Below are 15,503 nucleotides of genomic sequence, written 5' to 3' on the forward strand. Positions count from 1 at the left end.
AAACAAAAACAGAAAGAAATACATAAAATATCGCGCTATGAAGGTGTAAACTGAATATAGTTTGATGCTTTAATAGAAAAAAAATCTTTGGTCCCAACGCCACTCAACCGTGGTCGAGTCTGCCTATCATGCCCGTCCCCCACCCCCTACCCCCCTCTCCCCGTCATCCCATCCCCGGCATTGCTTCGTCTCTCTGAGTGAATGGGACAGATCCCGCACAGTGCAGAGTTCACGGTACCTGTTCTTGGCCAGGCTGCACGCAGTTAAAGCGTTTTCAGAGCCTTGTTTTTTGAATCACGTTTTTATTAAACATACTGGTAGCACTAGGTTTGCTGTATACAATATGGTCTTAAACTAGGACGAGGAATCGCACGCTGACCGTCAAGTGTAGCACTTTTTCTTCGCCCTGTATACGTAGCATAAAAGACGTCTCCTGTAAGTTTAAGAAACTCATTTCAACTTACGAAAAGAAATAGTACAAATGGTAATGACGAACATAATCTAATCAGTACAATAACAGATACATAAGGAATAAAGCATTTAGCAACTGTTATACACTACTGGCCATTAAAATAGCTACACCACGAAGATGTGCTACAGACGCGAAATTTAACAGACAGGAATAAAATGCTGTGATATGCAAATGATTAGCTTTTCAGAGCATTCACACAAGGTTGGCGCCGGTAGTGACACCTACAACGTGCTGACATGAGGAAAGTTCCCAATCGATTTCTCATACACAAACAGCAGTTGACCAGCGATGCCTTGTGTAAGGAGGTGAAATGCGTGCCATCAAGTTTCCGACTTTGACAAAGATCGGATTGTAGCCTATCGCGATTGCGGTTTATCGTATCGCGACATTGCTGCTCGCGTTGGTCGAGATCCTATGACTCAGCAGAATATGGAATCGGTGGGTTCAGGGGGGTAATACGGAACTCCGTGCTGGATCCCAACAGCTTCGTATCACTAGCAATCGAGATGACGGGCATCTTATCCGCATGGCTGTAACGGATCGTGCAGCCACGTCTCGATGCCTGAGTCAACAGAAGGGGACGTTTGCAAGACAACAACTATCTGCACGAACAGTTCTACGACGTTTGCAGCAGCATGGACTATCAGCTCGGAGACCATGGCTGCGGTTACCCTTGACGCTGCATCACAGACAGGAGTGCCTGCGATGGTGTACTCAACGACGAACCTGGGTGCACGAATGGCAAAACGTCATTTTGTCGGATGAATCCTGGTTCTGTTTACAGCATCGTGATGGTCGCATCCGTGTTTGGTGACATCGCGGCCAACGCACATTGGAAGCGTTATTCGTCGTCGCCATACTGGCGTATCACCCGGCGTGATGGTAAGGGGTGCCATTGGTTACACGTCTCGGTCACCTCTTGTTCGCATTGACGGTACTTTGAACAGTGGATGTTACATTTCAGATGTGTTACGACCCGTGGCTCTACCCTTCATTCGATCCCTGCGAAACCCTACATTTCAGCAGGATAATGCACGACCGCATGTTGCAGATCCTGTACGGGCCTTTCTGGATACAGGAAATGTTCGACTGCTGCCCTGGCCAGCACATTCTCCAGATCTCTCACCAACTGAAAACGTGTGGTCAATGGTGACCGAGCAACTGGCTCGTGACAATACGCCATTCACTACTCTTAATGAACTGTGGTATCATGTTGATGCTGCATTGGCAGCTGTACCTGTACACGCCATCCAAGCTCTGTTTGACTCAATGCCCAGGCGTATCAAGGCCGTTATTACGGCCAGAGGTGGTTGTTGTGGGTACTGATTTCTCAGGATCTGTGCACCCAAATTGCGTGAAAATGTAGTCACATGTCAGTTCTAGTATAATATACACATATACACGCACATGTACATTACCATGAGGGGTGCGGTACACGTACACACGTGGTGTGCGTCAGTGAAATAGACCAATAAAAAGGTGTTAGCATGTGGACGTAATGTGCTGTTCCAGTCTCTTCTGTACCTAAGATCCATCACCGTTCCCTTTGGATACCTACGTAATTCTGTGCTCTCCGATACACACGATCGAACAGCGGAGGAGTGGTACTCAAGCGTCAACTTTAGGTTACAATATCTCCGGATGTAATTAACATTTTACAATGCAACAAACGGCACTGATTACGTATTTGTTTATATGTTCAGGTATGCTAACAAAACTAACGTGGTTCCATTAAAAAACGTAGGTTTGTGTTAAAAAACATACTTCCGTGCATTTTTGTATGGTTTGTATTAAACAATTACACTAGCCCCTCTCCTCACGTTCGGTCTGTGGAATCGGTTCGTCAGTATTTGATGTGGTTTACGAAATATATCCAGCGGTAACGTTAAGTAACTCACCCTGTATTTGTCCAATGAATACCCGTCTGTCATCTGCATTTCTTCTTGGTGTAGCAATTTTAATGGCCAGTAGTATAACTGTAAAAACTACCCTACGCTTTGCTGTTCATATTACAATGCTGGACATATCTGAATTTCTTTTAACACTTCTAATAATTAAGCAATTATATTCTGTGAATAAAAGTCCATCGACTGTCTACATTTCGGTTTTTAGGTGTTGTTACCGATATGTATCGGAAATGAAATCTAAGATCTAATCTGTCGTTATTTCGATTTTTTAGCTTTCATTTCCGATAGGAATCGTAAATAAAACGTATTACCCGAAATACATTCATAAAATGTATATCTTTTGCTCTTCCTAGGTGCTACATGAAACCATTATCCATTCACATAGAACTTTGTCATGCGGAAAGCCACAATTGTTAAACTTGGTAATGCATGGAAATGAAATGAACTACGAGACAACCGTAGTTGGTGATTTCTTTACTGTCACAACTGGTTTCGCTACCTTAAAACAGGATACTCAGGTGAAAAGAGTGTCACGTTAGCACACTAAGACGCCTCCAACACCTGACTGCACCCTTGCAACTACCACAGCTGCGCCACCACACTATTCACCCCGATGCTCTCTTTTATTTTATTTTACAGCTTCCCCTCTACAGGTACTTGTTTTTGACTACGAACGTTGCGGCCGTCTTGATGTTAACGTGACACTGTTTCCGCCCGAGGATGGTGTTCTGATGCAGCGGAACCGTTTGTAACAATAAGGAAATCACCAGTTACATTTCCCTTGCGGTTCATTTCACTTCCATTAATTATCGAATCGTTAAAAAATGAAACAAGTGCTTCGTTTCTTGCATCTCTATTGTTATACGACTCGCATGAAGTGTCCTGCAACATGTGCAATCTCTACATATTTCCTGGAACTCTGTAATTAGAGTTTCATTCTCCTCGCCCACTGTGTATATTAGAACAGAATTTAACCAACGCCACCTAGATGAAGAGGGTCTGCACGCTGAGCAGCCCGCCTACGAAGAGCAGACACACAAATCTTGTCCACCCAAAAGCAGATCTATTGCAAGGCACTTCTAGTAGCGCTTTTTTGCTATATGTTATGTTTTTAGTGACATAAATCACTATTGTAATAAAATCAATAAATTATTTCCTTCACTAATGCTCTAAACCTTGCATGTTTTGCCACTATAACCTTAATAATGAAAAACTACTCTAAAATATTTCATATTTGTAAATACCGAATATTACAATTTATAACTATTTCTGGTGATATTTGTGAACTATTAGTTATCTTAATATTGGGCTAACTTTTTCTTTCCCAAGTCACGTTATTCAAAAACAAGTATTGTTAGCCCGAAATGGCCAAATAATAAAACACCGAAATAGAGCCCCTTATCTAATCACTTGGAGAGAAGACAAAAACCTCTACTCTTTCTGCCTTCTTTTCACCTCAGATTCTAGAACCTTGCCGTTAGTACTCTGAACCACCGATCCAGCACCTGCTAAACGTAACGCGTTGTTACGTTTCTACGAGTTGCTCGGCTGACATAGTGATGACACCGACATATGTAGTGCTCCAAATCAATAACGAAACAATTTTTCTAAATACATTACGTTACGTGGCGCACGCCAGGGCCGACGATGATATGTTCATGTTCAGTATCAGGCTTCACTTTCACAGCAAGCAAACAACTAAAATGGAACAGACAATAACAACACGTTGTAAGCAAAACTTCGCAGGCAACTGTTACACACATAACCTGTTGTGTTGGCAGAAGAGCCAACACTGTGTTACTAGTAGAGGCCGAAATTCACGCGTTTTAGGTCACGCAGGCTGGCGTGAGGAGGGAAGAACTATACTGACGTGAGGTCTGGAACATGACGAGGAATTAGAATTCAGAAAGCGGACGTAATTAGTTTGATACTTAACTTTAATCCATTAATGATGAACGTCGCTCTTGATGGTACATGATTCACAATATTATCTGTTCAGATTATAGTAACTGAATATGGCGCCTTGCTAGGTCGTAGCAAATGACGTAGCTGATGGCTATGCTAAACTGTCGTCTCTGCAAATGAGAGCGAATGTAGACAGTGAATCATCGCTAGCAAAGTCGGCTGTACAACTGGGGCGAGTGCTAGTGAGTCTCTCTAGACTGGACCTGCCGTGTGGCGGCGCTCGGTCTGCAATCACTGACAGTGGCGAAACGCGGGTCCGGTGTGTACTAACGAACCGCGGTCGATTTAAATGGCTCTGAGCACTATGCGACTTAACTTCTGAGGTCATTAGTCGCCTAGAACTTAGAACTAATTAAACCTAACTAACCTATGGACATCACACACATCCATGCCCGAGGCAGGATTCGAACCTGCGACCGGAGCGGTCGCTCGGCCGATTTAAAGGCTACCACCTAGCGAGTGTGGTGTCTGGCAGTGACAGCACATGACCTATCAAAAAATTGACGATTATTGTCCTGCAGCTTCGGCGAATTCAGCGACAGATTATTGAGACATTCTCGTAAAATCAAAACTGCGAATTCGCAGGGGTTCAATCCTCATATAGGGTTTATCTAGTTCAGCAGACACGAGTCACCTACTATGTTAAGTTTTATCTTCCATAACAAAATCTAGGAAATATTAATGACGATAATAATAATACAGCATACTACCAAAACAATAACACAGTAAGTGCCAAGATATTTGTATCTTTAAGGTTATGCTTCGTGTTAGTAACTTCAAACTATACTCTAATTATAAAGGACTTTAAATGAGTTACCTTTATTGTTTTCCTGATAGTTAAATGCTCCCTTGGGATAAACCGTTTCCATTTTTCTAATAACTTTTCTTCCTTTGGAAAAAAAACCTCGCACCTTCGGTCCTGTCGGATGATTTCCTTCACACACAGTCACACAAAATCTGTAAAGCATTTTGTCTGTTATCAGCACAAATTTGTACTGTACACCCCATCAATGACATAAAAAACATCCTAAAACAGTTACATTGTGCAACGTTCACGTATTCCCAAGCTCAGTACAATGCTACACAAAACTTGTCGTTTGCTGTTGCTATGACCACTCTTGGTACACTCATCATTCTGCACGCAGGCAGCGCACAGACATTCTTAACCTAGATGGCGTTGATTTAAGCTCGAGCAGTGACAAAAGACGAACTTTTGTGGGGTGATTGGCACGACAATGCTAACTACAGCACAGTTTATCGGGTGATATGCGGGGGGGAGGGGGGGGAGGGGGCTGTCGGATGGTCGATACTCTGGTAATTTCCAAGAAAGATTGCCTATCGAAGTCGCGGGGTACAAACGACACTTATCGAACGTGCGATTGTAAATCGATCATGCGAGTCTCGTGGCGGGCTTTATGATCAATTATTTGTGATCGTCATTTTTATCTGTTATCCGTCGTTCCTTTAGTTGCTCTAAATTTCGCACCTCCGCGAATTATTTGTGAGTTGCTTGGGAAACCCAGACGATTTCTGTCGATCGTGAGTGTGATGCCTGGTGTGCCTGACGTTTCTTTGGCGGATTCTCTCACATGGAAAAATCTAATTCCATGCTTATCCAAAGTAGAAAATTGATTGACTTTTTGTCACAAATATGGAGTACTACCGGACGACAAAAGGAGGGACTGTATGGACTGTGGTGGTGCGAGGTGTGTAAAACTTCGTAAGAGGAGCTTCGGTGCTAAAATACCGTTTCAGTTTCATTGTGCACAGTGCGGAAAACGAACGAGTTTCAGGAAGAACACGTAGTTCGACTCTTCCAAATTATCCATCCAGACCAACGTAATTCTATCCTGCTGGTTTCGTTGCAAGTAACAGCATCGGAAACTGAGTAATCTGCTAATACCGTATGTGACTATTTCGTGTTTTGCAGAGAAGTCTGTTATGTGGTAGTGATAAACGACAGTGTACCACTTGGTGGAGCGAGTAAAGTTGTGGAAGTGGGCGAATCTCATATAACTAGAAGGAAGAACCAGAGATGACGAACTTCAAAGAGTGAAATCGATCATATTTGGGTATCGGTGGAATAGAAAGAGAGTCCCGGAAGTGTTTCGTTGTGAGAGTATTGTCCCGAGACAAGGTCACTTAACTGGGTCTGATAAAGCACTTCATGCTGCCTGGTTATAAAGTCAGTACAGACTGGTTTCAGCCCTACAAGACTCTGAAAGCTGGAGGATTTGACCACGAGTTCGTGAACCACTCTGTAGAGTTCGTGTCTTAGGATGATGCTAGTGTGCACACGCAGAATATCTAGCGGCTATGGAAATCTGTGAAGTCGTCCATTAAAAGAGAAGGGCGTCCAGGAGAAAGAGACGAACTGTACTTGTTTCAGTATCTCTATTTCCACAACTCGCGTTTCCAGGGAAAATTTAAGGCATGTGACACCCTGCCAATACTCTTGCGTGATATTGGCAGAGTTTACCCAGGCTATGGCAAAAAGGGGATTGTCCCTGTAGCGTATACATCACATGGACTTTCACATGACAACAACAATGACGACGAGTAAGGAAGTCGTCTCCTTTGTAATTACAAGTATTTTTTTTAGCGCTCTTCTTTTGTCGTTGCTGTAGTGACCACCGTAATCTGGCTCATAACGCCCGCGGTGGCGACTTCGCACGTTCGATATGTGCCATTTGGACCCCGCGACTTCGATAGGCAATCATTCTTCGAAATTACCGATAGTCTTACAATAACCGACCACCCGGAAGAAAAGTTGGTCGATCGTTTGGCAAAAGCGCCTAAACCCGCCCAGTTTGTCGGTCGCTAGGTTGGTGCGTGTGCAGGGAATAGGGCTCTTACTCCAACGCCATTATCGACGCGGCGCATTGTCGTCGGTCGCGCGGCAACGTCTGCGAGAGCACTAGGGGGAGCAGGAGAGGCGTCGGCAGCGACAGCGTGGAGATGGCGCGCCTGCGGCAGAGGACGGCATCGCAGGTGGCTCGGCACGTGTGGCGCCGGCCCTTCGTGGGCGGCTGCGCCGGCGTCCCGCGGCCCGTGCTAGATGCGCTGCGGCTCGGCGTCGCTGTCGGCTTGCTGCAGTCGCGCCAGGGCGCCTACCAGCTCACCGTCGGCGCCTACAGGTCAGTCGCGTTTACTCCTTCGCGGCGCTGCTGTTCGATATACACGAGTCCCCCGATGGTGCTCACAGACTGGTTGTTCCGGAGACCGGAGTCTCGTACCATTTCAGTCGGAATCTCTAACACAGTGCACTTTGATAAGTAGCGAGGTACTTCCGGCAAAACTTTAACACATGGTTCAAATCTACATATACAGACATACTCCGCAATCCACCATACGGTGCGTGGAGGAGGGTACCTCGTACCACAACTAGCATCTTCTCTCCCTGTTCCACTCCCAAACAAAACGAGGGAAAAATGACTGCCTATATGCCTCTGTACGAGCCCTAATCTCTCTTATCCTATCTTTGTAGTCTTTCCGCGAAATGTAAGTTGGCGGCAGTAAAATTGTACTGCAGTCAGCCTCAAATGCTGGTTCTCTAAATTTCCTCAGTAGCGATTCACGAAGAGAACAACTCCTTTCCTCTAGAGCAGGCTGTTCCAACCGAGCCCCAGGGAGCCGGAGCGCTCCGGAGCGCTCACTGTGGCAGCTCGGAGCCAGCGTGGAGGGAGAAACGAACTCACTGCCCCCTGGCCGCATGCAGCCGCAACTGACGCAATAATCCGTATTCAATGACAGCTATGACTAGCCGCCGGAGCCCTGTACCTCTATTGGAGGATACCTTTCTATTCATTGAGAGGGACGGTCGTCTGCAGTGTCTTGTATGTCATAAAGTATTTAATTCTGCGAAGAGGTACAATATACAACGACATTATACATGTCTTCACGCAGCGCACTACCATCAGGTAGAAGGCGTTGCACGCAGGGAACTGGTAGCCAGGCTTAAGAACGACATACCAGGAGACGTCCGCAACAGGACGTGACATTTTTGAAGCTGTTTGTGAATCAGCGGATAAGCTCCATTCTGTAGCGACAGACGGTGCACCACAAACGATCGGGCGTCACCAAGGTTTTGCTTCTCGTTTGAAAAATAAACTCAGGGACGAATTCGGGAAAGACATTTTGACTCTTCATTGTTTTATTCACCAAGAGGCACTGTGTGCTGAAACAGTAGAGCTAGGTGGCGTAATGAAAGATGTCGTGAAGTGAGTGAATTTTGTGCGGCGTCACGGTATGAATCATCGCCAATTCAAAGGATTCCTGAAAGATATGGAAGCGGAGTATGGGGATATACCTTACCACAGTACAGTTCGTTGGCTGAGTCGGGGAAAAGTTCTTGATGTTTTCTTTGCCATTCATGAGGAAACATACCTTTTTCTCGAAATGAAAGGGGAAGAAATGTGTTGTAAGGAACGATCGTTTTTTCTGGATGCAACAATGAAGGCCATCTCCGCTGCGAACACTTTGACGCCTGATATTTCCGATCTTGTAATGAAAAGAAAGTGTCAAACTACAAAGGCCCAATAAATTTAGTATGCTATTTCTTGTAAAACAAGGTATTTCCTGGTAGAGCATGTCACCACATCTTAGCAGCTAAGAGTATGAGGTTGTCGATCTTGTAAGACGCAGCTGCCACATCAAAACGCTTGCCTTGCCGCCTGCCTCAGCCAGCCGTGCCACGTGCGGGCGTGCCGGCCCACTTGGATGGCCACAGCGAGCGACGCGGCTCCCTGGAGCAGGGGGCGCTCCGCGGCTCACAACGGAGCCGACGAGCTGGAACAGCCTGCTCTAGAGACTCCCACCCGAGTTTTTGAAGCATTTCTGTAACACTCGCGCGATGATCAAACCTACCAGTAACAAATCTAGCAGCCCGCCTCTTAATTGCTTCTATGTCCTCCCTCCATTCGACCTGATAGGGATCCCAAACGCTCGGGCAGTACTCAAGAATAGGTCGTATTAGTGTTTTATAAGCGGTCTCCTTTACAGATGAACCACATCTTCCCAAAATTCTACCAATCAACCGAAGACGACTATCCGCCTTTCCCACAACTGCTATTACATGCTTGTCCCACTTCATATCGCTCTGCAATGTTACGCCCAAATATTTAATCGACGTGACTGTGTCACGCGCTACACTACTAATGGAGTATTCAAACATTACGGGATTCTTTTTCCTATTCATCTGCATTAATTTACATTTATGTATATTTAGAGTTAGCTGCCATCCTTTACACCAGTCACAAATCCTGTCCAAGTCATCTTGTATCCTCCTGCACTCACTCAACGACGACATCTTCCCGTACACCACAGCATTATCCGCAAACAGCCGCACATTGCTATCCACCCAATCCAAAAGATCATTCATGTAGATAGAAAACAACAGCGGACATTCCACACTTTCCTGGGCCACTCCAGATGATACCCTCACCTCCGATGAACACTCACCATCGAGGGCGACGTACTGGGTTAAGAAGTCTTCGAGCCACTCACATACTTGGGAACCAATCCCATATGCTCGTACCTTAGTTAGGAGTCTGCAGTGCGGCAGCGACTCAAACGCTTTCCGGAAGTCAAAGAATATGGCATCCGTCTAATACCCTTCATCCATGGTTCGCAAGATATCATGTGAAAAAAGGGCGAGTTGCGTTTCGCAGGAGCGATGCTTTCTAAAGCCGTGCTGATGCATGGACAGCAACTTCTCTGTTTCAAGGAAATTCATTATATTCGAACTGAGAATATGTTCGAGAATCCTGCAACAAACCGATGTTAAGGATATTGGTCTGTAATTTTGAGGATCCGTCCTTCTACCCTTCTTATACACAGGCGGCACCTGCGCTTTTTTCCAGTCGCTCGGGACTTTACGTTGGGCAAGAGATTCGCTATAAATGCAAGCTAAGTAAATGGCTCTAAGCACTATGGAACTTAAAATCTGAGGTTATCAGTCCCCTAGACTTAAAACTATAACTAACCTACGGACATCACACACATCCATGCCCAAGGCACGATTCGAACCTGCGACCGTAGCAGCAGCGCGGTTCCGGACGGTAGCATCTAGAACCGCTCGGCCACAGCGGCCAGAAAACTTTATCAACATCTGCAACCGATTGAAAGTCATTGATATACAGAGAGTGGACAAAAATATGGAAACTCCGTGAGAAATTGAAAATGGTTCAAATGGCTCTGAGCACTATGGGACTTAACTTCTAAGGTCATCAGTCCTCTAGAACTTAGAACTACTTAAACCTAACTAACCTATGGACATCACACACATCGGTAATTTCCAAGAATGATTGCCTATCGAAGTTGGAGAGCTCCAAACGATACACATCGAAGATGCGATACTAAATCGATTATGGAAGTCCCGTGGCGCGCGTTATGATAAATTATTTGTGATCGTCATTTTTATCAGTTTTGCGTTGTTTCTTCAGTTCGAGTACATTACGTTCCCGCCATAACTGTTTGTGATTCCATTGGGAAAGCGACTCAGTTTCTCTTCATAGCGAGTGTAATGTGTGCTTCTTCTCGAGTTTCTTCTGAGGACTGCCTCACATGAAAAACTCTAATTCCATGCATATCCACTATAGACAAATGATTGACTTTTTGCCGGAAATATGGACTTCTGCCGGAGGACGAAAGGAGGGACTGTGTTGACTGTGGTGCTGCGAAGTCTGTGAAAGTGCGTAAGAGGAGTGTGGACACTGAGATTCCGTTGCAGTTTCATTGCGGACTTTGCCGAAAGGGAACCAGCATCAGGAAAAATACGTGGTTCGAGTCCTCTAAATTATCGATTCAGACGAGCGTAATTTTTGTATCGTGCTGGATTCAAGATTATATGTTGCAAGCCACATCAGAAACTGAGTTATCGGCAAACACCGTGTGTGACTACTTCGGATTTTGCCGAGAAGTGTGCTACGTCATAGTGACAAACGACAGTGCGCCAATTGATGGACCGCATAAAATAGTGGAAGTAGACGAGTATCACATTGCTAGACGAAAGAATCAGAGAGGGCTGCCTACTAATACTGAAGTAGTTCATATTTGGTTTTTTGGTGGTATAGAAAGGGAGTTGTCAGGGTATTGTCGTGAGACAATGTGACTCTAGTGGGTCTTATAAAGCATTTCATACTGCCAGGAACGGAAGTCATCACCGACGGGTTTCAGTCATACCAGAGTCTCAAACCTGAAGGGTTCGAGCACGAATCTGTGAACCACTCTGTCGAGTTTGTCTCTCCAGATGACGCCAGTGTCCATACCCAGAACATAGAACGCCTGTCGAAGTCTGTCAAGTCAACCATAAAAAGAGAAGGCCGTCCAGGACAGAGGGACGAACTCTATTTATTCCAGTACCTATCCTTTCACAACTTGAGTCTCCAGGGAAAAGTCGACGCATGCGACGCTCTGCCGATATTCTACGCGATATTGCCAGAGTACACCCCGGGTATGGCAATAAAGGACTTTTCCCTGCAGCTTATACATCGAGCGGACTCTCACAAGACGATAACACCGACTAAGGTAAGTCGTCTCCTTTCGGTTTACCAGTGCTTCTCTAACGCTTTTCTTTTGTCGTTGTCTAGTGAGAACTTGAAACACATTCGTAACGCGCGCCACGAGACCTCCATAATCGATTTACTATCGCAACTTCGATATGTATCGTTTGGAGCGTTCCAACTTCGATAGGCAATCATTCTTGGAAATTACCAAAACTATAAGTAACCTAAGGACATCACACACATCCATGCCCGAGGCAGGATTCGAATCTGCGACCGTAGCAGCGGCGCGGTTCCGGACGGAAGCGTCTAAAACCTCTCGGCCATAGCGGCCAGAAAACTTTATCAACATCTGCAACAGATTAAAAGTCATTCATATACAGAGGGTGGACAAAAATATGGAAACACCAAGAGAAATGCAAAATGGTTCAAATGGGTCTGAGCACTATGGGACTTAACTTCTAAGGTCATCAGTCCCCTAGAACTTAGAACTACTTAATCCTAACCAACCTGAGGACATAACACACATCCATGATCGAGGCAGGATTCGAACCTGCGACCGTAGCGTCGCGCGGTTCCAGACTGTAGCGCCTAGAACCGCGCGGCCATTTCGGCCGGCTGAGAAATGCGTGCTTGACCATAAACGCAGGTGGTGCTGTTATAACGGGTGGTTATAATTAATCTTTTCCCATTTAACACGTCATAACACAGAAACTTATTACCGTACGAGGACCAAACTTGGTAGCATTAATGTTAAGGACATGCGAAAGAAAAATAATGCAGAATCAGTTCAATTGAAACACCTTTAATGTGCTGCTACGTAACATAATACCATTACATAACGCTGGCCGTTGTGGCCGAGCGGTTCTAGTTGCTTCAGTCTGGAACCGCGCGACCGCTACGGTCGCAGGTTCGAATCCTGCCTCGGGCATGGATGTGTGTGATGTCATTAGGTTGGTTAGGTTTACGTAGTTCTAAGTTCTAGGGGACTGATGACCTCAGATGTTAAGTCCCATAGTGCTCAGAGCCATTTGAACCATTACATACCGGTACCATAGCTGCTAGAAAAAGGGCTCAGTATGGCGCCTGCCATTGTCGAGAAGAGACTGAAAGCGCAGGATCGCATTTTGCACAACAACCTCTCTTGATATGCTGCGCTTCAGACCAGAACACGTGTGAATGTTTCCCTAGTAAATCCTGTCCTTCAGGTAGCCCCACAACCAGAAATCACAGGGAGTGAGACCAGGTGATCGTGCCAGCCAAGCACGTTTCCAAATGGGTTGCGGAGAAGCAGGTGAACTTTACGAGCGATGTGCAGTAGGGCCTCATCTTGCTTGGAAACTGTTGAGTTCAATGCGTCTCTCTCCTGTGGGGCGGGTATGACATGAAGGCGAAGCATATCGCAGTAACGCTGGCCAGTCACATGCACGTCTTCGGTTCTTCGGGGCCAACCTATTCAAAAAAGAATGGGCCAATGACGAACATAGCCGTGAAGCCAGACCAAACGGTGGCACATTCACCATACAGAGGAACTTCATGCACAGTGACTGGAGGTGAAGATCCCCACAGTTGGCAATTCTGCGCGTTCACCTCACCCGTCACAGAAAAACGAGCTTTGTCTGACCTTAGGATAGTGCAGGGCCAGCCCTCGTCAACTTCAAGCACTGTGAGAAAGTGGAGAGACAAGTCGTTATGCGTCCTAAGGTCCAAGCTGTTGTACCATATGGGTCTTGTGCGGATACCATTTGAGAATCATTCGTAGCGATTTCTGTACAGTGGACACGGGATGTTGAACTGTCGTGACACATCACGCGCACTGCCTGACGATCGAGAATTGCGCGCAGCGTTGTCTGCCATAACAACAGCGATTTCATCGACCACCTGTGGTGCAATCGGTCGCCGGTCTCTTGCCGGAGCGACGCCCAGTTCTCCCAAGTTGATTCGAAATACTTCATCATACTCGGCACAGGAGGTGGAGAAAGAGGAACCTTCCCTAATCCTTTCAGCCCGCGATATTCTCCAAGTACAGCTCAACATTACTGTTGTTTTGATAATAGAGCTTCACCAATAACGCCCTGCTTCTTTTGTCCCAGAACACGTTGACACGACAACAAGTGTACTGTGACTGATCAGGTGTGTGAGACTATAATAATAATGAGCGTATGGCATTGGTGGCCGGGAGACCCCACGCGGGGCGGCCGCCGCTCCACAAGATCTTTAACGCCACTACATCTGCATCTGCATCTACATCTACATCTACATACATACTCCGCAATCCACCATACGGTGCGTGGCGGAGGGCACCTCGTACCACAACTAGCATCTTCTCTCCCTGTTCCACTCCCAAACAGAAGGAGGGAAAAATGACTGCCTATATGCCTCTGTACGAGCTCTAATCTCTCTTATCCTATCTTTGTGGTCTTTCCGCGAAATGTTAAGTTGGCGGCAGTAAAATTGTACTGCAGTCAGCCCCAAATGCTGGTTCTCTAAATTTCCTCAGTAGCGATTCACGAAACGAACGCCTCCTTTCCTCTAGAGACTCCCACCCGAGTTCCTGAAGCATTTCCGTAACACTCGCGTGATGATCAAACCTGCAAGTAACAAATCTAGCAGCCCGCCTCTAAATTGCTTCTATGTCCTCCCCAATCCGACTTGATAGGGATCCCAAACGCTCGAGCAGTACTCAAGAATAGGTCGTATTAGTGTTTTATAAGCGGTCTCCTTTACAGATGAACCACATCTTCCCAAAATTCTACCAATGAACCGAAGACGACTATCCGCCTTCCCCACAACTGCCATTACATGCCTGTCCCACTTCATATCGCTCTGCAATGTTACGCCCAAATATTTAATCGACGTCACTGTGTCAAGCGCTACACTACTAATGGAGTATTCAAATATTACAGGATTCTTCTTCTTATTCATCTGCATTAATTTACATTTATCTATATCGTACAAACATACCGACGTTTGAGTCCCGTACAGATTCCCGTATGGAGGACATAGTGACAGACATCCCTGGGGTTGTGAAGCAGCTGAATGGGTTGAAAATAAATAAATCGCCAGGTCCTGATGGGATTCCAATTCGGTTTTACAGAGAGTACTCTACTGCATTGGCTCCTTACTTAGCTTGCATTTATCGCGAATCTCTTGCCCAACGTAAAGTCCCGAGCGACTGGAAAAAAGCGCAGGTGGCGCCTGTATATAAGAAGGGTAGAAGGACGGATCCTCAAAATTACACACCAGTATTCTTAACATCGGTTTGCTGCAGGATTCTCGAACATATTCTCAGTTCGAATATAATGAATTTCCTTGAGACAGAGAAGTTGCTGTCCACGCATCAGCACGGCTTTAGAAAGCATCGCTCCTGCGAAACGGAACTCCGCCTTTTTTCACATGATATCTTGCGAACCGTGGATGAAGGGTATCAGAAGGATGACATATTCCTTGACTTCCGGAAAGCGTTTGACTCGGTGCCTCACTGCAGACTCCTAACTAAGGTACGAGCATATGGGATTGGTTCCCAAGTGTGTGAATGGCTCGAAGACTTCTTAAGTAATAGAAGCCAGTACTACGGCGACTTGCGAGTGAATGTGGATGAAATGATGATGAAAGACACCCAGTCATCTCGAGGCAGAGAAAATCCCTGACCCCGCC

The sequence above is a fragment of the Schistocerca nitens genome, chromosome 8, assembly GCF_023898315.1.
Source record: "Schistocerca nitens isolate TAMUIC-IGC-003100 chromosome 8, iqSchNite1.1, whole genome shotgun sequence".
NCBI lineage: Eukaryota > Metazoa > Arthropoda > Insecta > Orthoptera > Acrididae > Schistocerca > Schistocerca nitens.